Below are 23,339 nucleotides of genomic sequence, written 5' to 3' on the forward strand. Positions count from 1 at the left end.
TCCACTCCATTTCCTCCCTGAAAAGAGCCTTGTGGCTTAAATTCATGCACCTCTCCTCCTTCGGGGTTCAGTCCACTGGAGTCAACTTCCAAGAAAGCTGAGATCCATCCATACCTGTTGTACTATTGGTTTCAGAGTCCCTCCACCCCTTGTTCTGGATTTTTCCGTCCGTCGCTACAGAACTCGGTGCTGTCCCTTTTGTTGACAGGTTGCCAGGATACCTCTCTAGGCGACAAAGGCTGGGGTTTCTCTTCCTGGCAGCCCAACCGTACATACTCAAGAATTCCTGCAAGAGGGCATGTGAATCCTGGAGCTCCCAGCTCTTCTGCTCCTGTTTCTACCAGCCCCCTCCCTGAGGGGCTCATCAGGCCATGACACAAGCTGAAGCAGAAGGGTGAAAACAAACCTTGCCAGGTGAGGCTCTCTTGGAAAGTGTGCTTTTCCTCTGTTGTCTAACTAATCAGTCAGTCTCCAACCTTACCTTTCCACTAATGATAGAGGCTTATGTTAGGCCATCCTGGTCTCCTCCACTTCCATCTCGCTAACATGTCATAAATAGTATCTCACTAGAGAAAAGAAACTTCAGGGCACCTGGGTGGCTCAGTGGGTTAAGCCACTGCCTTCAGCTCAGGTCATGGTCCCAGGGTCCTGGGATCGAGCCCTGCATCAGGCTCTGATCAGCAGGGAGCCTGTTTCCCCCTCTCTCTCTCTGCCTGCCTCTCTGCCTACTTGTGATCTCTTTCTCTCTGTGAAATAAATAAATAAAATATTTTCTTAAAAAAAGAAAGAAAGAAAAGAAAAGAAACCCCAAATAAAATAATGAATCACGAAGTAAAAACCCTTGACTGACAAAGTAACAAGTATCATTTTACTTCACTGGGTGGTGCTGGCAGTAATGGGAACTCTGGAGTCAATGTTTAAGGGGCTAAAAGAGAACCAAATTTCTCTTTGAAGAGATAATTGAAGAGATAATATTGAAGAGATAATATTCCAATTGAAGAGATAATATTATTTAAGGATTTTATTTATTTCTTTTATTTTAGAGAGAAAGAAAGAGTAGGGCAGGGGGAGGGATAGAGGGAGAGAGTATCAAGCAGACGCTGTTCTGAGCACAGAGCCCAAAGCTGGGATCCATCGTACGACCCTGAGGTCATGAATTAAGCCAAAACCAAGAGTCGGTCGCTCAATTGACTGAGCCACCCAGGTGCCCCAAAAATAATACTATTTAAATGTATAATTATTTAAAAATAATTGTCTTCAATGAAAGTAGATGAAATGTTTTTTACATTAACCCAGGATTATATGTTTATTAGCCAAATTATCCTTGAAAAAGAAAGGGGTGAGAAAGGCTAGAGTTACTCAGATGAATCGGCAGATTCTTTATTGAGATAAAATGTATGTGGGGAAATGCAAAGGACCCTAAGTTCTTAAATTCAAGAGCCTAAAATCAGTGAGTTTGACAAATATACATAATGCTGTAAGCCATCACCTTAAGCAAGACATGGACATTTCTATCATCCAGAAAGCTTCCTCATGTCTTTTGTAGTCCATTGTCCCTCCGTGAGCCACCACTGTTCTGATTTCTATCACTAGAGAATAACCGGGCTGTCTGTGAACTTCATAGGAATAGACTCACACTTGTATCTGACTTCTTTGGCTCAGCAGAATGTTTTTGAGATGATCCCATGTTACTGGGTATGTTTCTAACTCAATGCCTTTTATAGGTGAGTATTATTGCATTATAGGATTATCCTGCATTTGTTTCTCTCTCCTCCTGCTCCTTGGTATTTGGCTTGCTTTCAGTTCGTGTCTCCTGTAACTAAAGCTGCTGTAATCACTCTTGCACAAGTCTCTTGGTAAACATATGGTTTCATGTATCTCAGGTTCAGACCTAGCACTGAAATTGATGGTAGATGTATGCTTGACTTTATAATGGGTATGAAATGATATGTCACTGTGTCTACAATTTGCATTCCCCTGACTAATGAAGTTGAGCATTTTTACATGAGCATGTTGGACATCGCTGTCTCGCTTTTATTAACTATCTGGTTACCTTTCTTGTCCATTTTAGATGTTTCCTTTCTTGTTTATATTATCTTCACTGATGTATACGTCACGTCCGGTAAAATGCATATGTTTTAAGTACACAGTTTGATGAGTTTTGACAAAGGATTACATCCATCTACCCACCGGGTGTTATCAATACAAGAACATGTCCATTACCCTTTGTAGTGCATTCTCCACCCACCCAGCCCCCCAACCAGCAATCACGGATCTTCTTTCTCTCCCTTCCAGATTATCTTTGTCTGTTCATAGATAGAATAATTCAGCATATTCTTTGCACCTGACTCTTCATTCAACAAAATATTTTTTTCTTTTTTTTTTAAGATTTTATTTACAAAAAAAAAAAATTTATTTATTTATTTGACAGAGAGAGAGAGAGAGGCAGAGTGGCAGGCAGAGAGAGAGGGGTGGGAAGCAGGGTCACCATTGAGCAGAGAGCCCGATGTGCAACTTGATCCCAGGACCCTGAGATCATGACCTAAGCCAAAGGCAGAGGCTTGACCCACTGAGCCACCCAGGCGCCCCTTAACAAAATATTTTTGAGTAGGATCACTGTATCAGAAGTCTGTTCATTTTTATTGTGGGTACTATTCTATCCCACGAATATCCTTCACTTATGCGTTTACCTGCTGAGATATGCTTGTGTTGTTTCTTAGATTTTTTTCACTATTAAGAGTAAAAGCTTTTGTAAACATTCATATATGTCTTTTGTGGACGTATGTTTTCACTTCTGTTGGGTGATGATTTAGGGATAGAATGCCCATGTTAGTAAGTGGGTGTTGGTTTAAATTTGTGAGATTCTGACAAACTGGTCTCCCAAGTGTTTATATATTTCACACTTCCACCAGGCATGTGTGGGAGTTCCGGTTTTCCCACATCCTCACTAACACTCAGTATTAGCAACCTTTCTAATTTTAGCCATCCTCATGTGTGGTATCTCTGGTTCTAGTTTGCATTTTGCTAATGACTAACAGCTAATGATGTCAAATTTTATTTCATGAACTTATTGACTATTTATACTTTTTCTGTTATGCATAATCTATTCAAAACTTTGGCCCATTTTAAAAAATTGTTTTGTTTGAATTATGACCATCTATATATATAGCTAGATAGATATAGATATATATAATAAATCCTTTCAAATATATGTCTTCTAAACATTTCTTTCCAATCTATGACTTTGGCTTTTAATTTTCTTGATGGTGTTTTGGGTTTTTTTTTAAGATTTTATTTTTTTGTTTATTTGAGAGAGAGAGAAGGAGCAAAGGGAGAGGGACAAGCGGACTCCATGCTGAGTGCGGAGCCTGACTGGGGGCTTGATCTCATGACCCTGAGATCATGACCTAAGCTGAAATCGAGAGTCAGATGCTTTAACTGATTGAGCCACCCATGCACTCCTTGATGGTGTTTTTTGTTTTATGGGTTTTTTTTTAAGACTTTATTTTTTTAAGAGAGAGAGAGATAGCAAGAGACAGTGTTGGGGGGCGCAGAGACAGAAGGAGAAACAGGCTCCCCACTGGGCAGGGAGCCAGAGGTGGGGTTCATCCCAGGATCCTGGGATCATGACCCAAGCAGAAGGCAGTTGCTTAACCAACTGAGTCACCCAGGTGCCCCTTGATGATAGTTTTAAAGAACAGAAGTTTCTAATTAATACAAAGGAAAATTTTAAAATTCTATTTTTTTTAAGTTTAATGCTTTTTTGTGTTTTGTCTAAGAAGTCTTTGTATCTACTGAATTCATAAAGATATTTTTCTTTGCTTTCTTCCTAAAGCTTTATAGTTTTTATACTTGTACATTTTACATATTATAGTTTTTATAATAGTTCTATGATCCACTTTGAATTTTCACATGTGAAAGAAGAGAATTGATATTAACTTTCCCCCTACATGTATTTAGTTGTTACACCATCATTTGTTTAAAAGATTTTATTCCCTCCATTAAATTGTCTTAGCATCTGGGTCAAAAATGAATTGACTGCGTATGTGAACCAACCATATATTTCTGGATTCTATTCTGTTACATGAACCAATTTATCTATCTTTACTGGCATTGTTAATTTTTAATAAAGCAGCTCATCTTGGCTTATAAGTAGTACGGCAAGTATTAAAACAAATATACAAGTGGAGTCCTTCCATGATTTCTTGCCACTGGAACGATGCGTAAGAGTTTGTGTTAAGTTGGACATTTTTTTCTTGCATGTTGAGCAAATTTTTCCCTGGACTTAATCTGATTTTAAGTGATTCTATAACAAACAAAACCCAAAAATGTACAGTCATAAATGTATTCAAGAATGATAATCCCAGCAAACGAGATGCATTTTTCAAATGTATTTATACAGAATGATATGTAAACTTAATTTTCATTTCATCCTTCAGTAATTTTTGAATGTCTACTATATTGCAGGCATGACTTTGGACAAAGCAAGAGGGAAAGGAACTATTTCTTGGCCCATAATTTTTGCAAGGAAACATTACTTATAATCTCTGTTTCCTATTTAACAATGTATTCCTCACAATTATAGAGAAAAAAATCCATATCTGATAAAATAAACATCCGGTTAATTGTCTTCATACATTCCTGTGAATTGACAGAAAATTATTGACACTCAAGTGTTTACTAAGGAACATTTCCTCAGCCTTTCCAAGTTTGCTATCCCTATCAAAAGATACCCATTCCTTCTGAGCCTCAGGATGCAAACTATCATTTCTTTCATTTGCATTTTTCAGATTATTTTAGCATTTGAATTTCATGTATTATTTCTTAGAGCAATTTCTTCACAAACTTGGACTTTAATTTGGCTGTTCCTTCTGGGTGCTTAAATAATTTAAATGAATATGTGATATCATCTTAAATAATTTTCCCAACTTCTCTGGTGAATGAAACATATTCAAGAATACACGCAACTTAACTAAGAACATTTGTATTATACCAAAAAAAAAAAAAAATTAGAGGGATGCCTGGGTGGCTCAGTAGGTTAAAGCCTCTGCCTTCAGCTCAGGTCATGATCTCAGGGTCCTGGGATCGAGCCCCGCATCAGGCTCTCCAGTCAGCGGGGAGCCTGCTTCCTCCTCTCCCCCTGCCTGCCTCTCTGCCTACTTGTGATCTCTCTCTCTCTGTCAAATAAATAAATAAAATCTTAAAAAAAAAAAATACACGCAATTCTTAAAAAAACAAAAAACAAAAGAAAGCAAAAAAAAAAAAAAAAACCATAAATGGTGAAGAATGTGAACTGCTGTGGAACACCCTTCCTGAGGAAGCTGGTGGTGATTCCCGTGGAGTTTTAAAAACACAGCAGCGTATGCAGAACATCATAGCATACAAGTATGGCATCAAGCATAGTGGGCACCAAGTCGGGGCAGCAGGGAGGGAAAACGTACGGGAGGCAAGCTGTTGAGAAATTCAGAGTGACGACAAGCTGCAGAGAATGTCCTGAGTGCAATACAGCAAGAGACTCTGCTTGTTTTGTTGTTGTTTGAGAGAAGTCTCTGTGAGAAGCCTGACTGAGTCCTATGCAAGCAAGACCTGGTAGAATTCTGCTTGCACTGAGCGCTACTTTATAATTCATGTTGATTCGTAATCGGATGTTTCACTGTTAAAATAAAACGGACTCTCCTCTGTACGCTCTAATTCAGGAGTCATCAAACTTTGGCTGTTCAATGCCCAGATGGTAAATAATTGAGGCCTTGTAAGCCATGTGCTCTCCAGTTGTCGGGCAAGAGCAGCCAAAGCTAAACACAGAAACGAGTAAGTGCGACTTGGTCCAGTAAACCCTTATTTACAGAAAGCAGCAGACAGCTGGCCAGATTGGCTAGTGAGCCATGGTTTCCTAACACTTGTCTAATCTTCAGTTCTGTTGAAATAGCTTCCCATCTCACACATGGGCATTTAAAGGGCTGTGGCTACGGATCTCTTTTTTCTCTGAGCACCCAGTCCTTTGGGGTTCTCTTCAAAAGAGATAACACTTCCAAGATTTAAACTTTGAGACTCATCTGCATTCAGAATGCGTGTGACCAAGAGGGACAACGTAAGAATAAGTTCAGCTCAGGAAAGCCAACCTCTTAGATCTTTCTTCAGCTTTCTCTCTAGTCACACAGCACCCACGGCCTGAGCTAGCAAGTTCTGTGTCACCTCTGGTGTGCCTGTCAATTATCCCCATTTTTGGAGGAAGCTCCAGGCCATTGATGTTTGTTGCTTATCACTTGATAAAACTGTCTTTGTCATGAGGGTTTGGTCCAGTACTCAGTCCTTGGATGGATTCTCATTTCTCTCCGATTTGGGGGAGTTACACTTCTAAAGCTAGAATACTAATTCCTAATTTCCGGAGGATTATAAGGAGCAAGGTAAGATGCTCAGAGATCCCCAAGACTTGAGAAGATACTACAAAGCTGGCTGTTAGCCCTTCCTGTCCAAAAGTCCTGTGGTATGCACATGTATTTCTGTGTGCATGTATATGCATGTGTATGCACACATGTACTTCTGCACGTTGGTGCATGTGTGCGTATGTGCATCGGTATGTGTGTGGGAGAGAGAGAGAGAGAAAGTACTGAGAGAAGCGTAGTCAGGATGGCTCTCTTTGAGTTGATGATATGTAAATAGAGAAAATATGAGGAAACTTGGCAAAGAACTGGGGGAAGATTCTAAGCCATGGCATGAGCCTGAGCAAAGCCCTTTCCAGTCCCTTCTCTGACCTACGCTGCAGTGAGAAGGACTTCAGGTTCTTTGAGGACCTGGAAAGTGAACATGGATAAAACGTGAGTGCAAGCAGGGGAGAGTAAAGAGGGACCAGGGCAGAGACTTAAAGAAAGAACCAGGTACAGAGGAACTTTGTGGCTAAGCATTTGGATTTTATTTCAGAGTGGAGGGACAACCATGGAACATTTAACCCAGGGATGTGTAGGACCTGTTTTGGGATTTAAAGAGTTGAATATGCCTACTCCGGAAAAGATTGGCACGCAGGAAGGGTTATTTATTCCCCTGCTACTGCAGAAGCAGCCTGTGGCGGGTGAGGCTGGTCCATTCACCTACCTGGTTGCAAACTCAGGTGGGCAGGCCAAATGTCTAGAAGGAATAACCAGCCGCATCAACGATATGTGTAGTGATGTTTCTTTCTTTCTTTTTTTAAGATTTTATTTATTTATTTGATAGAGAAAGATCACAAGTAGGCAGGCAGAGAGAGAGAGAGAAGCAGACTCCCCACTGAGCAAAGAGCCCGATGCAGGGCTCGATCCCAGGACCTGAGATCATGACCTGAGCCGAAGGCAGCGGCTTAACCCACTGAGCCACCCAGGCGCCCCTGTGGTGATGTTTCTACTTGAATGAATGTATTATCACATGGAGTTACCCAGTATCAAAAGGGTAGGAGGTGGGAAAGAATGTAGGAAAGAAGATGCATGAAGATAAAAATCAGAGAAGACAAGAGATGAGATGGTGAGCAGAAAGAAAGGAGAAGGGGAATGGAGGGGGATATGAGGTTTCCTTCTCTGGCAGATCATTAATAGGTGATCATACAGAAAATGAAGGGTGAAAAGCCAAATGTTCTAGTGTCTACTAGAGCAGTGCCTTTTACCTTTCCTCTTGCTCTCTCCTCCCCACCCCTCCTCTCCCATGCCAGTCCACGCTAGGATCAAGAACCTCGCTGGAGAGCTGGGGCAAAGGAAAACACCCTCATGATCATTTCAGTCTGAACTCACCACCGCTGTGACTTCTTCCCAGTCCAGAGATAGGGTCAGGGGTGGTTTTATGAAAATGACAGTGAAACGAATGAAGAGCAAAATGAGAAGGAATGACGATGGGAGAAGAAAGAAACAATTGCGGGTAGAGTCAGAATTCAGTTTTCAGCCAATGATTGTCCTTATTAGTACCATCTGATTCCAATCCAACATATTGTTACCAAATGAGTGCTAGATGGATCCTGGCATCCATTCTTTGCTAAGTGATGATTATGGCGATGATTCTCAATATATTCTCTGACCTAGAAAGAATATGTGAAGAGATGTGTGTGTGTATTTGTGTCTTTGTCTGTGTGTGTCTGTGTGTTCTGGTGTGTGACCCCCAGTGACATGATAATAAATATAGCTAATAAAAATTCCAGCCTGTTGCTAAGCAACTATATATACACACACACATATATATGTGTGTGTATATATATATGTATAATTTCATTGGAAAGATAGATATACATATATTTAATTTGTGAAAAAAACTGTTATGGATCATTTTGAAGTCATAAATGTGTAAAACAAAATAAGGATTTACATTATTTGAATCAGTTCATGGCATTTCCCTTCAAAAATACAAAATGATTGTGCAACATAAGAATAAGATAAATCTTGGATTACTTTGTCTATTTAGTTCCAAGTGAACCATCTTATATATGAAACACATGACATTTTGAGTAACAAAAATTAAAACCACATTTTCCTCTTCAGTTAGTGTATTTCTTATGTCAAAGACTATGTCAAGTGGCGTTTAATTATTTTAGTTATTAGCATATTTATGGGTGATAAGAAACTTGCAAATGAATTTTTAGCAGAGACTCCCAGGACAAGCTTATTGATAAGCAGCAGTGGAATACTGCTGTAGCTGAAATGAGTTAATTGGACACTATCCATTGGTTTTCTAAATAAAATAGGTCTGAGTGCTTCATGAATAATTTATCTTTTTTTTAAGATTTTTAAAAAATTTATTTATTTGTTAGAGAGAGAGAGAGCGAGCACAGGCAGAGAGGCAGGCAGAGGCAGAGAGAGAAGCAGGCTCCCTGCCGAGCCAGGAGCCCGATGTGGGACTCGATCCCAGGATGCTGGGATCATGACCTGAGCCAAAGGCAGTGGCTGAACCAACTGAGCCACCCAGGCGTCCCTGAATAATTCATCTTTAATGTGATGGCATCTCTTTCAATGTTAATTTTGTAACCGGATTTTACAATTAACCAACAAGGATTGAGTTTGTAGCCTAAAGTCGTCGTTCCTCTGTTCAGTATTTGCAGGATAGATTCTAAATCTATACATCTTCAAATATTGATTCCATAGCGTCTTGAGATACGTCAACCTCTTCTCTCTCTATATATTTTTAAATAGAAACATGGTATATAAGATCTTGGTGTTTGAAAACTAGGAACATGGTGGTATGAACTAATAAATGGAAACCAGCTTAAAACATTTAAATGAAAGCTTCTGTGGGGACAGAACATTGGGGGGTGGGGGGCGGGGAGAAAGTAAAGCACTGAGAAATTGCCAAAGCTTGCTGAAAGCCAATGCAGATTTCACTAAGGGTTTCTCAACTGTAGTTTCCCACCCTGGGATCCAGGGTAACAAAATAGTTCTCAAGACAGAGAGAAAGGGAAATCCTTTTTAGGCAGCTTAGGAGGCACATGAGAAATTTGACATATTTGTCTCCTAGTGGAACATCCTTTTGTAGATAGGGCTTCCCAGCATGAAAACTCAGGAAAAGGAAAGGAAGAGAGAGGAAGAGAGGAAGAGGATGTTTGTGATGCCTTGTATTGGTGTCTCACAGACATAGGTTGATGGGCCAACTGCGAACCATCACAAAAAACCTACAGGAGAAGAGCTTAACTAGACCTTAGGACTGGGGACACTAGGACTGGCCTATCTGCTCTATTGAAAGACAAGAAAATGACATGGTTTAAAAAATACTATGGTACTAGTACAGTAGTTACAACCGTGAGGGAAAAGCCAAGACCATCACTGAAGCACCAGGATTGTTGAGCCTCAGATGACCTCCGGACTTCTTACTTTGATAAAAAGATATGCCTCTATTTCATGAAGAGACAAGAGTAGGGTTTTCTTTATTTGTAGTGATGCAAAATCTTAAGAATACATAATTGAGGTAAACATGTTGTGAAAACGAGCCTGTTAACTCATGGTTGGAAGGGTTGGACTTATGTCCAACCTTACGTCCAATAAGACTTATGTCCAATAATGTGGTGTTGTTTGTGGTGGCGAAGGGAACTCAAAAATTATGTCACAAAATATCTGTTCTGGACTCTACTGCCAGAGGCAGCATTCTGGGATGAATGAATTATTAAATTAATCCAGGCAGGCCTTCTTACCACATTCAAGTACCTCAAACAGTGGGGCATTTATTAGAAGGATACATGCATGGAAATGCAAGGGAATCTAAAAACTAGGCTTCCGGAACCACAAGACCTACCTGCTCCAGGGGACTCCTGAGCCAGAGAGTTGAGTAGACTCTGTTCTCTGGTCCAGACACCAAAATAATTAGTAGGCAGTTTTTCATAAAGTTTCAGAATTCTAGAGGATCGTCAAAGGAACTTCTCAACCAGGTTCTTTCTATTTCTGCTGAATAGAGCATTAATAACCAGATATTACCCCCATTGATTTTCAGACCTATGTTCATCAGGCTCTTTCTTGAATTGTTGAAATATCTGAGGAGAACTAGAGACCACAGCCTGCTTCCCTTTTAAAGAGAAGTGTAGAAACTGGCCTGTCCACAGTCAAGCTCCACGAACCCAACGTGGTCACTGCCTTTCCACCTCTGAGGTGAGTGCTTCCTCTCTCATACCTGACATGATTGGCAGTGATAACATCTTCTCATATCTGGTAGGAATGTCATGTCATGTCTCGTATCTGGTAGGAATGTCATGATGTTCCCGGAGCATGGATATTCTATACACTCAGAGTAAGATGTAAAGACTGTGGAACATCACATGTCTTCTGTCCCCAAGTAACAATGGCAGCTCCAGCTATCCTGTCATTAGCCTGTCATCACCCCCAGCCATTCCTGTGCCCTCTGTTCTGCCTTCCTCCAAGCATCACTTATTTGCTGGGACATGGCAGCTCTCTCTCACTTTCGTCTGGCTTGAGCAACCATTACTATTTTTTTCCCCAAGACAGGAACGTGATTGGGCCAGTTCTTTTCCAGTCAATTCATGTATTGGAGCATTTTTTTCTAGCACCCAGTTCAGATCCAATCTGCCTATATTGGGGAGGGGGAGTTAAGTGATGATTTCATAGTAGTTAGACTTGTTAACTTTAAAAAAGTGCACTCCTTTCTCTCCTAAGTTTCAGTATTTCTTTCCTTTTTTTTTTTAAGATTTTATTTATTTATTTGAGAGTGAGTGAGAGAGAGACCATGAATAGGGAGGAGGAGCAGAGGGACAAGCAGTCTCCCCGCTGAGTGTGGAGCCTCAGAAGGACTCACTCTCAGAACCCTGAGATCATGACCTGAGCCAAAGACTGATGTCTAACCAACTGAACCACCCAGGCACCCCGGAATATCTTTTAATAAAATATGATTTGGGGCACCTGGGGGGCTCAGTCAGTTAAGTGTCTGACTCTGGATTTTGGCTCAGGTCATGATCTCAGGGTGGTGAGACTGAGCCCCAGATGCATCAATAAATTAATAATAATCAATAAAATATTAAAATCTTAAAAACAAAATAAAATATGATTTCAGTTAGCCAACTCAACTTTGAAATTCCTTATAATATTTTAGCAAAAGGAGAATAATTTCAGAAATCTATAGTTAGTCTCGTAATTACATTTCCCACCTGCTGGGTTTGTGAAAATATGGAGAAGCAGACAGACATTAAAGCCATATAGTGACAATGATGATAACACACTTACCACCTACCACACAGCATGCTAACCATTTTCTCTTACGTTTAAGGCTCACAATAACTATGCAAGGTATTATTATCCCACTAAACCTGAGACGAAACTGAGACACCTAGAAGTTACATATCCCAAGATTCCACAACTGATAAGCATTTTGGAGCTAGCATTTCAGTTAGGTCTGAATTTATAGGACTATGCAAAAAGTACTTTGGAATGGAGACTAATGAGAGTATTACTAGAGTCTTTGCTAGAAGCTACTTTTTCTTAGTAAATTAGACCTTACCAGGGGTTTTATGGTTAGCTTGAACTTGGACTTTTTTCCTAGATGTGATGGTATCAAACTTAAGATCTGAGTGACCTAATCCCAGGCCACACAGAAAGGGGAATTAGGAATTGGTTTAGCATCCAAAGGAAAGATGCTTTTAAAATAAATTCTTTCATTTTTAAAAATTCTGTCTAAATACCGCAAAAATCTACAGCAGAGGTTCACTCTCTGGTCCAGAAGTATTTGTCAAGATTTTTAACAAAAATATTTAGACATGTGTCAGCTACTAGTAACATAAGATGGGACATGACGGTGACTGTTTGAAACAACATTCAACAGATTTTGAGAACTGGAAGAAACATATACGTCTGGTTTTGTGTTGTACACATGGTTTCAAGAAGTTAGATACAAATTACATTTTGTAGATCAGGGTGATCTATTTTCCTTCTAAATGTTTGCTTTTAGAGAAAATTCTGTAATGGATCCTTTTAGGAAACTAAAGAACTTCCTTTGTGTAGTCTTTAGATGTGAAATGTTGATATTTGCCAGATTTTATTACTCAAGACATGTTTTCAATCATATGTTGCATGTGTTTAAGAAAAATCTGTAAAGGTTCCTCATTTCCTGTAAGGCAATCAGATTTCCTAAAAGTAGCTATACTGCTTTTGATATTTTGTTTTCAAATTTCTTTCCTTGTTACTTCTCTCTTTTATTCTTCATTCTTTTCCTCTGCCATTTCACCCACATCATACTACCTGTTCTCACACACACACTTATATCTGTTTATCAACTCACATATACACAAACGTTTACACACTCACAACCATCCACTCACACCTATCTATGCATCCCAGTCATACTCATCTAAATACACTTAACTCTATGCATACACATACCACACTTAATAGTTCGTATTGATTCGCACGCTCACGTCTATCTCTCCTTGCCTCACACCCATCTCTTCCTATATCCATACACACACATCTATTCACTCATATTCATGTACAACCCACATTCGTGTACTCATACCCATCTACACACTCACATACATACATTCTCTGTTATATACACTTGTAGACTCATACATATTTCCACCCATAATACAGGCCTACCCATCTACTTGTACTGGTCCTCACATACGGACCAACTCTATCCATCTACATACTTACACTCAGGTATACTCTCACCCATACATACACTCATCAACTTACATCCATCTACTCACATCTCATTACATCCCCATCTGCTTATAGACATACACACACGCAGACCCCTCCTCCACAAACTTTCACATACACACACCTGTCCTTCCTGCCACAAACCAAAGCCCCACAGTTTTTCTAGCACATCATGTTCTTTTAGGTTCCCATTACCTTTGCTTATGGTGCTATCTGTGTCAGCTGTAAATGTCCTTCTCCCTTTGTAACTCCTATTCTTCTTTCACAAACCAGCCCAAATGACATTGCTATTTTACACACAAATGTGTAAAACTTTACTTGTAATAGCCAAACTGTAATCAGCCTGAATGTTCTTGAACAAGTAAAACAAATTTTGATACATGCCTAGCATAGAATAGTACTCGGCCATTAAAAACAGCTAATTATTGAAACAAACAAAAACTAGATATATCAGCAGGGAATTAAGCTGGGAAAAAAGCCAATCCCAAAAGGTGGTTTACTGCCTGATCCTATTTTGAAATGACTAAACATGTATATATAGAAATGGAGGAAAGATTAGTGTGTTTAAGGAATAAGAGACGGGGACTTGGAGGGGGCAGCGGAAGGGAGAGAGGTGGGTGTAAATTGATAACATCAGACATCATATGGTGTTGGATCTGTTCACTCTCTTGACTATAGTGGTGCTTATGTTTGTAGGCAATAAAATTGTACAAAGCTTAATACACACAGACATGAATACAGATCAAAGTGGATTGTGTCAATATCAGTATTCTGATTGAAATACTATATCATAATTTTACACTGTGTTACAATTGAGAGAAATCAGACAAGGGGTTAAGGGATCTCTATATTTTTTTTCTTAGAAATGCATGTGCATCCACAATTATCTTAATAAAAATTGCGACTAAGAATATAATATCATCTCTAGACCTTAGACATTAACATTAATTCTTATTATCTAGATAACAAGACACACTTTAAAGGATCACAGTGTGATAAAAAACAAATGGGATGAGAAGCACCTAGGAAAGCGCAAACTTCTACAATTAGATCTTCTACAGCAGATCACATGGCCACAACTAGGGTTGGGGACACAATGATAAGGCAGACCAAACATTCACCCCAGCTTTAAACAACACACTCTGACATTGAATTGCCAAGTTGTTCTTCTTTGTGAGGAGCACACAGACAGGGAAACATGAAAGGAAGTTCCATATTTTAGGTAGCTACATCATGTTAATGCAGTGACTTATCCAGGGCAACCCTCTTCTACCTATCAGAACTTCCAAATATGACACAGTTACTGATCAAACAGTCACCTCGGTATTAAAATCAAATCTACCTCTTTTTTTCTGAGCACTATAGGCAATATCTCCAATGGTCCTCTACTATTTTTACAGTATATTCCAAATTTCGTTTTTGCTTTTCTCGTATTTATGTACTGCATATACATGGGTATGAAATGGCTGAACTGTAATTGACCATGAACTACTGATGCCATCTAATGGGATTAAACAAAATGACATTGGCACAACATGTTGGGGGATCCTTTTTATCCTAGGGTTCTGTGGAAGAGGAAAAAGTTTCTATACCTTTTTCGGTTCAGTGGTTGGGCCTACAGAATATTGCTAATAAACAATTAACGGGCGCCTGGGTGGCTCAGTGGGTTAAAGCCTCTGCTTTCAGCTCAGGTCATGGTCCCAGGGTCCTGGGATCGAGCCCCGCATCGGGCTCTCTGCTTAGCAGGGAGCTTGCTTCTTCCTCTCTCTGTGCCTGTCTCTCTGCCTATTTGTGATCTTTGGCAAATAAATAAATAAAATCTTTAAAAAAAAAAAAAGAAATCCATTTTTTTAAAAAAGACAGATTAACAAGAGAAAGAGTGTATTAACTGGTGCCTCATACTTACACACAGGATGAGAAACTCTTAGGGTGGTCAGAATTTGATGTTTACATTGCATCTTAACAAAAAACAATAAATTTGTGAAGGAGTAACAAGGCAAAGAGATTTAGGCTTTTAGGGGTGGCAAAATACAGGAAGTAAATATATGGGGGAAACTAATAGAAGATAAGGGCTCTTTAGTGATGTTGTGTGTAGCTTCCTCTTGGTGCTTGGCTCTGAGCTGACAAGAGTAGAGTTGCCTTTGAGTTTCCTTCCTGATTTGGGAAAGAGAGACGTCTTTACAAATTTATGTCTTGCTTTTAGGCAAATAGAGTGAGAGCAGAGAGCTTTTCTGACATCTTCTTCTTCCCAATTGCCTTCAACTCAAAATAATCCTTATGCCAAAGTGGCATATCTGATACCCTACAATCCCAAATAAGAAATTGCTCTACAAAACGGAAATGGCTCTTCAGCTCAGAATCCAAACTGATAATGACCTTTCCACCTAAGAACGGTTTAACCATCCAGCTCCATCATTGGAGAAGACTGTTAGTGGTCCTCACAACACAGTTGAAAAGAGAGAAGGGGACCCTTGTCATGCAGACAGCACAACCCTGAACACAAAATAGAGTCAGTTAGCCATGAGCAGTCAATAAAGACTCTACCTTTTGGAATTATGTAGATGCTAAGACAAAGAATACAGTCAAAGAGGCAAGGGGGATACAAGCTTGACATGTAGACAGGGAAGCTATATAGATCATATTGAGGAGAATGCCAAGTCTGAAAGAATTATTTCCCAAGTCACACTGGATGAGACTCTCCTGTATAATATTATATGAATATTTATGCCTTTGTTACCATAAGGTGAATTGCATTATAATTCTCATTCTAGCAGGCCACCTGATGCCCTGGGATAGAGTCCCCGCAGTGGTGTTTCCAGTGGAGTCTAGAGCTGGGTGACTGTGAACTATTAAAATTCTGGGGTACGGTGTGGCCAAAACTAATTGAGTAACATTTTTGCAGAAGTCTGCATTCACAGTTTGGTCTCTTTCTTTTGGGATGCTTTAGTTGCTATTGTAGCAAAATACAATAACACTAGCAGCTTAAAACGACCCAAATTCATTATCTCATAGTTCTCTGTGTCATAGATCCAACATGGGTCTCTTGAGGCTAAAATCGGTGTCAGCAAAGCTGTGTTCATTTTTAGGAGCCCTTTTTGGAGGCCCCATGTCTCCTTGGTCTTCCCAGCTTCTAGAGGCCATACACATTCCTTAGCATATATAGTTCGTTTCCTCCATCTTCAAGTTAGCCATGGGTGGTTGGGCCCCTTTCTTCTTTGGTTGTCCTACCTCTTTCAGGGAAAGGCTGTCCACTTTTGAGGACTCATATCATTATATTGGGCTTATCATTTCTAATCCTTCTTCTTCCAGAATATAACAGAGTTAAAATTATAAGCCACACTTTTCTAGTGTGAGTGGTCAGCACTGCCTTATGGCTCTAGAGCAAACTGACAGTAGAATCAACCATAGGGTGCCCTTCCTAATGACACCCTCTCTATTGTGTTGGGGTTGTCCTTCCACACCTAAAATGGAGACAGACAGACAGTGGACACAATGAAAGCAAAGCAAGAGAGAACACAGAAGGCGGTAAAACCGTAAGAAAGTGGAAAAATCAATAATCACACCGTTGATTTTAAATTGTGTTCTTCTAATCAGATATCCTGATATTTCCTTTCTTTTTTTTTTTTTGTAAGACAGGTTTCTTTTATTATTTTTTCCTAAACTTGTCTGTTTATTTAAAGTTTCCTGATATTTCTGATCCAAGGTATGACTTAAAATACACATGGATCTTTTTTGTGTTTACTAAGGGAAAACAGAACAAAGCTGTTTGACACTCTGACTGACTTCCTTGCTATCTGATAGTTACCAGGAGTGGGGTGGAAAGAGGCTTTCAGTACATTTTAAACTACTAAGTAGTTGTAAATTTACTAAGTAAATTTAAAAATCAAACTACAAGCTAAGAAGGTTGAAAAATAAAGAGCTCTCACCATATTTCCTATTTGGCCTGGGCTCTGGGGACAGAGGATGGACAGGTTCCCCCAAGATCCCAGAGGACGCCTTCTAGTGGTTTTCTTCAGCAGGGGAAAGCCTATGTAAGATTCCTGAGCAATAAAAGGATGTTGTATGGAGGACTCCGAACCATTAGGGATCTCAGACCATCTGGCCTGTGAAAGAGTGCTTTGTTCATGAGAGTCAGAGATGTCAAATGGAATGACAATAGCTTGTTGATGACTTATTTACATAGGAGGAACCAGAGATGTGGGGAGAAGAGCAACAAAGAACCCACATTCAGAAACAGCCTTCACCCCATGGCCGTACATAAACTCCCAGGTCTCCAGAGCCACCACCAGGGAAGTCATGCGGATCAGACCAGAAAATAGAGGTGCCTTCATTACACACACAGCAGAAGCCCAGCCTCATGGGCTCAGCCCTGTTTTTGACTTTCTTCCCAGGGACTTTCCTGAGAAACAGCTTTGGGTGGAGAGAGCATTCACAAAGGGTGTTGATGTCTGCGATGAATGGTAATGACGATCAATTAACGTGTCAGCCAGGCTCTGGGAGGCTCGGACCTCCCGGAGGTGGGTCGCACTAAGGCACAATTTTGAGGCTGTTGTCTGGTAAGTGGGTGATTGTGGCTAAGAAAAGGTTCCTCCAGGATACAGGGAGGCCCATCTCCCATTGGCCAATCTGTCCCTTCAAAGGCAGCTGTATTCTTCTTTGTGCTTCTTTCCACCTGGACACACGAATCCAGTGATTGTCCTTCTGATACTACCACTCTGTGGTTTGCAAGTCTGTGCCAAAGATATCCCACTGGATAACGTACTGAGATGATAAATCAGGAGCAAGAAGACAGTGGGAACCCTGTGCAAACATATCAGGTGATGGGGGCTAGGAAACACATGCACCTATTTACAGTTTTTAAATTCTGAAACAATATCTATCTTTTCCCCCACTATGTTTTATCATAATACATCAACTTTAGACACTTGATGGATATCTGATACCTCATTCTAGGTTGAGAGGGAATTACTGGCTGTTCTTATACATTTTCAGTTCAAACTAATTTGTAAGTGGTACTTGACAAAATGGCTAGTTTGTCAGAAAGAAAAAGTGCCCCAGATTCTGTAATCTATACAGGGAAGCATAATTCTCTTAGGAAGTATTTCCAGTTCCAGCCCAAATCTTGGAAATCTAGCAATATATTTTTAATGGTTTGTTGATGTTCTTTTGACTGAATGATTCTTTCTTTAGATTAATAACTTAAGCAATGCAACATTCTTCATGTGAGGGATCATTTAATGGTAAATCAAGAACCGTTGGCTTAAGCAGACGAGTAGCTCTTGTTATATCATCGGTAACTAAATAATTATGGGAATGCTTCCAAAAAGTTCAGATGGTCTCCAAACACATTTCTTTTTGTGTTTGTCTTTTTTTCTTTTTTCCTTTCTTTGGTTCTACCATCTCTCTTGTGGCTGATCTAAACACTGGCTGCTTGATTTTTTTTTTTTTTTTCCTCTCTGAAATTAGATGCATCATTTCCTGTGACCTTCCATTAATGTATGAAAATTCCTCCTCAGGTCACTGATTCTTTCTTTTCCCTTCGGATATTTCCTTCCCTCTTAGAAATAAGTCTTTCAGCCTCACTCTGCTGTCATTATGAAGCTTTGTTTCTGAATTTTTACCAATAAATCTGTCATGCTTTTAGTAAATATTTCTCATAGAAAAGCCTTCAACTGGATTCCCAATTAACTGAGGGCAAGTGCTCCTTTAAGTGATATTCAAATATTTAATTGAGGATAAAAATGGGGGAAAGGGACACTTTAAAATGAGGCTATGGTCAGGAACTCATATCCTTTTGAGAATCAAAGATGAATTACAAATAAATAAAGCAAAGGACTGATGAGAAACTTCGGAAGAGTGAAGACTGGCTGTCTGACCCACAGACACAGCCTTTATTCAGTATCAGTCAATGTAGGTTGTTGCCGCATTGGAATGTGGGCTCTGTATGGTCAGCTCTCCCACTTTCTCAAAAGAAACCAAAATCCTGATTTTGTGTGACATCTCCCAACTTTAAAATAATGGCACCTAATTCAGACTTTTGTTAAAGAAAAAAGATAAACTTTTTTATTTTAGATAGAGTAAGTGAGAGTGGGGAAGGGCAGAGGGAGAGAATATTCAAGCAGACTCCCTACTAAACGTGGAACCCGATGTTGGGCTTGATCCCATAACCCCTGAGTTCACGACTTGAATTGAAACCAAGAATCAGATGCTTAAACTACTGAGGCACCCAGGCCTCCCTAAACTTTTTTTTTTAAGTAAGTTCTATGCCCACCGTGAAGCCCAATGTGGGGACTGAACTCACAACCCAAGATCAAGATCAGAGCTGAGATCACGAGTCAGATACCCAACCAAATGAGACGCCCAGGCACCCAAAACCATTTTTAACTCTAGGAAGGTCAAAAAGAACTTATTAACGGGCCAGATTTTGTGTATGACCTACTGCCTTAAAGTCTTACGAAAGAGCTATTTGGAATAGCTATTTTATTCTATTTGGAATAGAGCTATTTTTATTAGGATTTTTGCCCAGGAAAGATGGTTTGTATGCTGGTTTATGATTCAACAGCTTGACTCCCCCACTGTTTTTTGTCTACACTTTGAATTTCTATACACGATAGGATTCTAATGTGATTGTACTGATGGTTTCTATAACCAGTTCTCCACCCCTCCAGATGTCAATGTTACAATTACGTGGTCATACCTGTGTGGCGTTCGTGACTCTAGAGTACTCTGTGATTTGGAAGCTCAATATAGAGTGAAAATTACAGGCTCGATCTAACAACAGCCTTCATAGAGTGGTATTATGAGCTTTAACAACATAAAATGTCCTTACCGAAAGCTCTACTTAGAAGTGTAAAGAGTACATTTCTCCCATTTTCTGTTTGCATGGCTCTCCTAACACCATAGACTATTATGTCTACACACCTGACAATTAGATTGAATGAAGGTGAAGAAACTGACTTCTTGGTTTAAAATTCTTCGCAGTGAAGGAAAGACAAGGAAGGGTAAATTTTCATTAGCTATTCAGAATCAGCCTGGAATTGCCAACAGGGACAGGCAGATTCCCTTGAAGCCATATGCCTCAGGGTCAGTGGCTTTTCTGAACATGTTTCTATTAGTTTACCTTTCAGTGCTGTTCCTGTCTTTCCCAAACCAGTCCACCTCCAGTTCCTAGCTGCTCTCATCTGGTCTTTTGTCACTCCCATTAAAATTTTTGAGACCACAGGTGCTACTGGCCTAGTGGCTATGCAAAGAGGAGTGCAGGGAATCAACCAGAGTGACCTGGACCACTCCCCTTACCCCCCTTTCCCGGTCATCTGTGATCTAGGAATGGGATCACTTTGACTCCCTATATGACAGTGGTGGCCTTATGGCTGGGCAGTCAGCTGCAGAAGACAATTATGTAAAATGAAAGAAAATATGAATATGCTTAAAAAGGTAGATTTCCTCTTTTGGTTTCATTCAATTGGTCACAGAAGGAAAAGTGACATTTTCTAGTTCTCGAAGCATGATGATGATATAAAATTAAAAATTTGTTTTCAGTGGTCTGAAAGTTGAGGATTGAATGTTAAAATAAGCACAATATTTTCTTTTCTTTTTTTTTTTTTTTTAAAGATTTTATTTGTTTATTTGACAGAGAGAGATATATAGGGAGAGGGAACACAAGCAGGGGGCGTGGGAGAGGGAGAAGCAGGCTTTCCACTGAGCAGGGAGCCCAATGTGGTCTTCGATCCCAGGACCCTGGGATCATGACCTGAGCTGAAGGTAGATGCTAATGACTGAGCTACCTGGGTGCTCAGCACCGTATGATTTTCTAAGCTGCTATGGAAGAATTCATTTGAGTTTGTATTTATTGCAATACTGAGGAACTATGCAGCTCGAATATCACAGATTCTTATTACTTATTTTCTGAGGGTGGTTTTATCAGTCATAAGACAAGAAACCATGCCAATTATTTGATTACAATGTCATATAAAGAGTTGTTAACCAGGAAGGAAGTCGTTACATAGATAGTAACTTGCAGGATAAAAAAAGAACACAACTCTATGAAGGAGACAGCAGATATCATTCCTAGGGCTGATGTATCAAAGGGAAGAGGTTAGGATTAATCCTGTCTATTATGGAGCACGTGGAGTCCGAGAGTGAGCATAGGGAAAATGAATACAGAAAAGAGTGTTTGGAATACTCAGATAATGTTAATAATTGTCACAACAGATGAACTCTAGCTCCTTCCAAAGCTTGTGGAAAAAGTAAGTTTTTATTTCCATGAAACAAAATATGTCATTCAAATTTGTTCCCCCAAAACAGAATTCTAGGAAAGGAAGATCATGAATGAATTTCTTAAGGACCATTGGTTCATATTTATAGTTTCAATGTTTGTATTTCTGATTTTCAGGAAAAAGTATATGTTTAGTAAGTCAATTTTGCCCCCAAGGTGTACTATCTCAAAAAAAAAATTTTTTTTCACTTTTCATAAAAGTAGACCCTAAAATTTGAAATATCGCTATTAGAATTCCTTTTATGCTAAGCCAATGGCAGCTATTAAAATACAATGGTGTCTCATTAGATTTAGATTCTAGTTATAGTTTTCATGCAAGGAAAAGACTGTTTAAAAGTGGCTACAATACAGTCAGATATTTATTTCTCTTATGTAAATAAAGGCCAAGGGTGACACTTGAGAGCTTGTATGGTGACTCCACCATTATTAGGGACTCAAGTCCATCCAGGTGTCTACTCCATCATGTTAGGAGTCACATGAATGTAATCTGGTCCATAATGGCTGCTAGATCTCCAGCCATCACGTCCATGTTTTAAGCATCAGTTTGAAGGAAGAAAAGAAGAGTACACTGTAGACACGTCTTATATAATTCTGCAAAGGGGCCTGCGACTTGAAGTTGGGAAATCATGTGCCCAGCTAAAAATTGGGGCTCTCTAAATCTGAGGAAGTTGGGCAAAGTTACTACTGGTGGGGGACTAGTTGTCTTTGCCAGACTGTGGGAGGGATATTACCTCATCAGTCATAAGCCTTGGTGTGAATAAGTCTATCAGCTCCTTTTTGAAAAAGGGAGAGTTCAAAAGTAAGGGAGACTAGCGAGCATATAAGGACACCAGGCAGGAGAGAATGGAGCCTGCTGAATGGGGTGGACGGAGGATATTGAAGACAAACCTCCTCTATTTTATAATTTTGCTCAGAGCCAGCACCAGCCTAACTCCATCTTTCTTAAGTATTCATTTGTCCATTTAAAGAATTTGGATTCTATACTAACAGGGAAGGGGGCATGCATTGCTTACATTCATTTTGTTTCAAAAGACTAAATTTTTAAAAAAGATTTAATCCTTTGATTATGCCCTTCCCCCCCACACACCTTTTTAAATAGGGAAACACCTTCTATGCCAAGATGGGTTTGGATTTCCATGGTTATTATATTCATCCTTGTGAGTGTCTCTCCCTTCTTGTGAACCCCAAAGGGCATGGAAAAATGGCATCATGTTGATAAAATGTGATGCCTTCCAAGACATTCTTTAAATATTCTATGTGCAAATATGGTCAAAATGGATAATTCAGACCAACTGGAGTGAACATTTCTCCACGGTTGCTTGGGGTAGAGCTGGCTGGCTTTGCAAAGTAGTTTTCTTTATAAACTCGCAACGTTGCCTTACGATGTGTCTATGTGGCAAGCCAGTTTCTTAAGTGATCTAACTGTATGTATTTAGTATTTTCCAGTACTTTTGCTTTTAGAACTAACATATAGGGGAGAGTGACTGGCCGTGCTAGGCTTTGCCAGAATCCTGGGTGGAAAGAAACAACACAAGACTCTCCGTTAGATGCTGCAGTTCCCAAAGATTTCACTTCTTCCAGCTACCTCCTCTTTCATATTTTGAAAACTTTAAGCACAGTAAGATAACAATTTTAGGAGGACATTGAAGGAGGAAAGAGATAGTGGAAAAATTTATTAAGATACAGTCAGGAATTTCATGACACTCTCAGGTTTGTTGCAGAGAAAATATGTATAGCAGGAAAATACCTGCACACTGCAAGAACCATCCCTAATTGAAATGATGAAGGGGCGGTGAAGGGAGCAACCGTCTGGCCTCTTGGGGCAGCTTTTGCTTTCACCCTGTGCTCATTATACCACCCCAGATCCCCCTGGCCCATTCCCATGTCTAGGAAATAACACAGACTTCTCCCAGGGATGTTGGTGTGATCGGGAATAGGATCTGTATTGCACAGGCTGCAGA

At 39.7% G+C, this 23,339-nt stretch overlaps 1 protein-coding gene across 3 annotated transcripts in view; it reads left to right on the top strand.

Moving 5' to 3' along the window:
• Window positions 1-229: 229 nt before the first annotated feature.
• The window catches only part of LOC101674446 (zinc finger protein 474), a 57,728-nt gene continuing 34,618 nt past the window's right edge, over window positions 230-23,339 (top strand). The window contains exons 1-2 of one of the 3 annotated variants that reach the window (XM_045081408.1): window positions 230-414; window positions 10,429-10,583. The gene's annotated coding sequence lies outside the window, so the exon portion shown is untranslated. The remainder of the gene's footprint in view (window positions 415-10,428; window positions 10,584-23,339) is intronic. The other 2 variants (XM_004761361.3, XM_045081411.1) reach the window with 2 other exon arrangements.

This window comes from Mustela putorius, unplaced genomic scaffold (assembly GCF_011764305.1).
Source record: "Mustela putorius furo isolate JIRA1106 unplaced genomic scaffold, ASM1176430v1.1 tig00000561_pilon_pilon_pilon, whole genome shotgun sequence".
NCBI classification, from domain to species: Eukaryota; Metazoa; Chordata; class Mammalia; order Carnivora; family Mustelidae; genus Mustela; species Mustela putorius.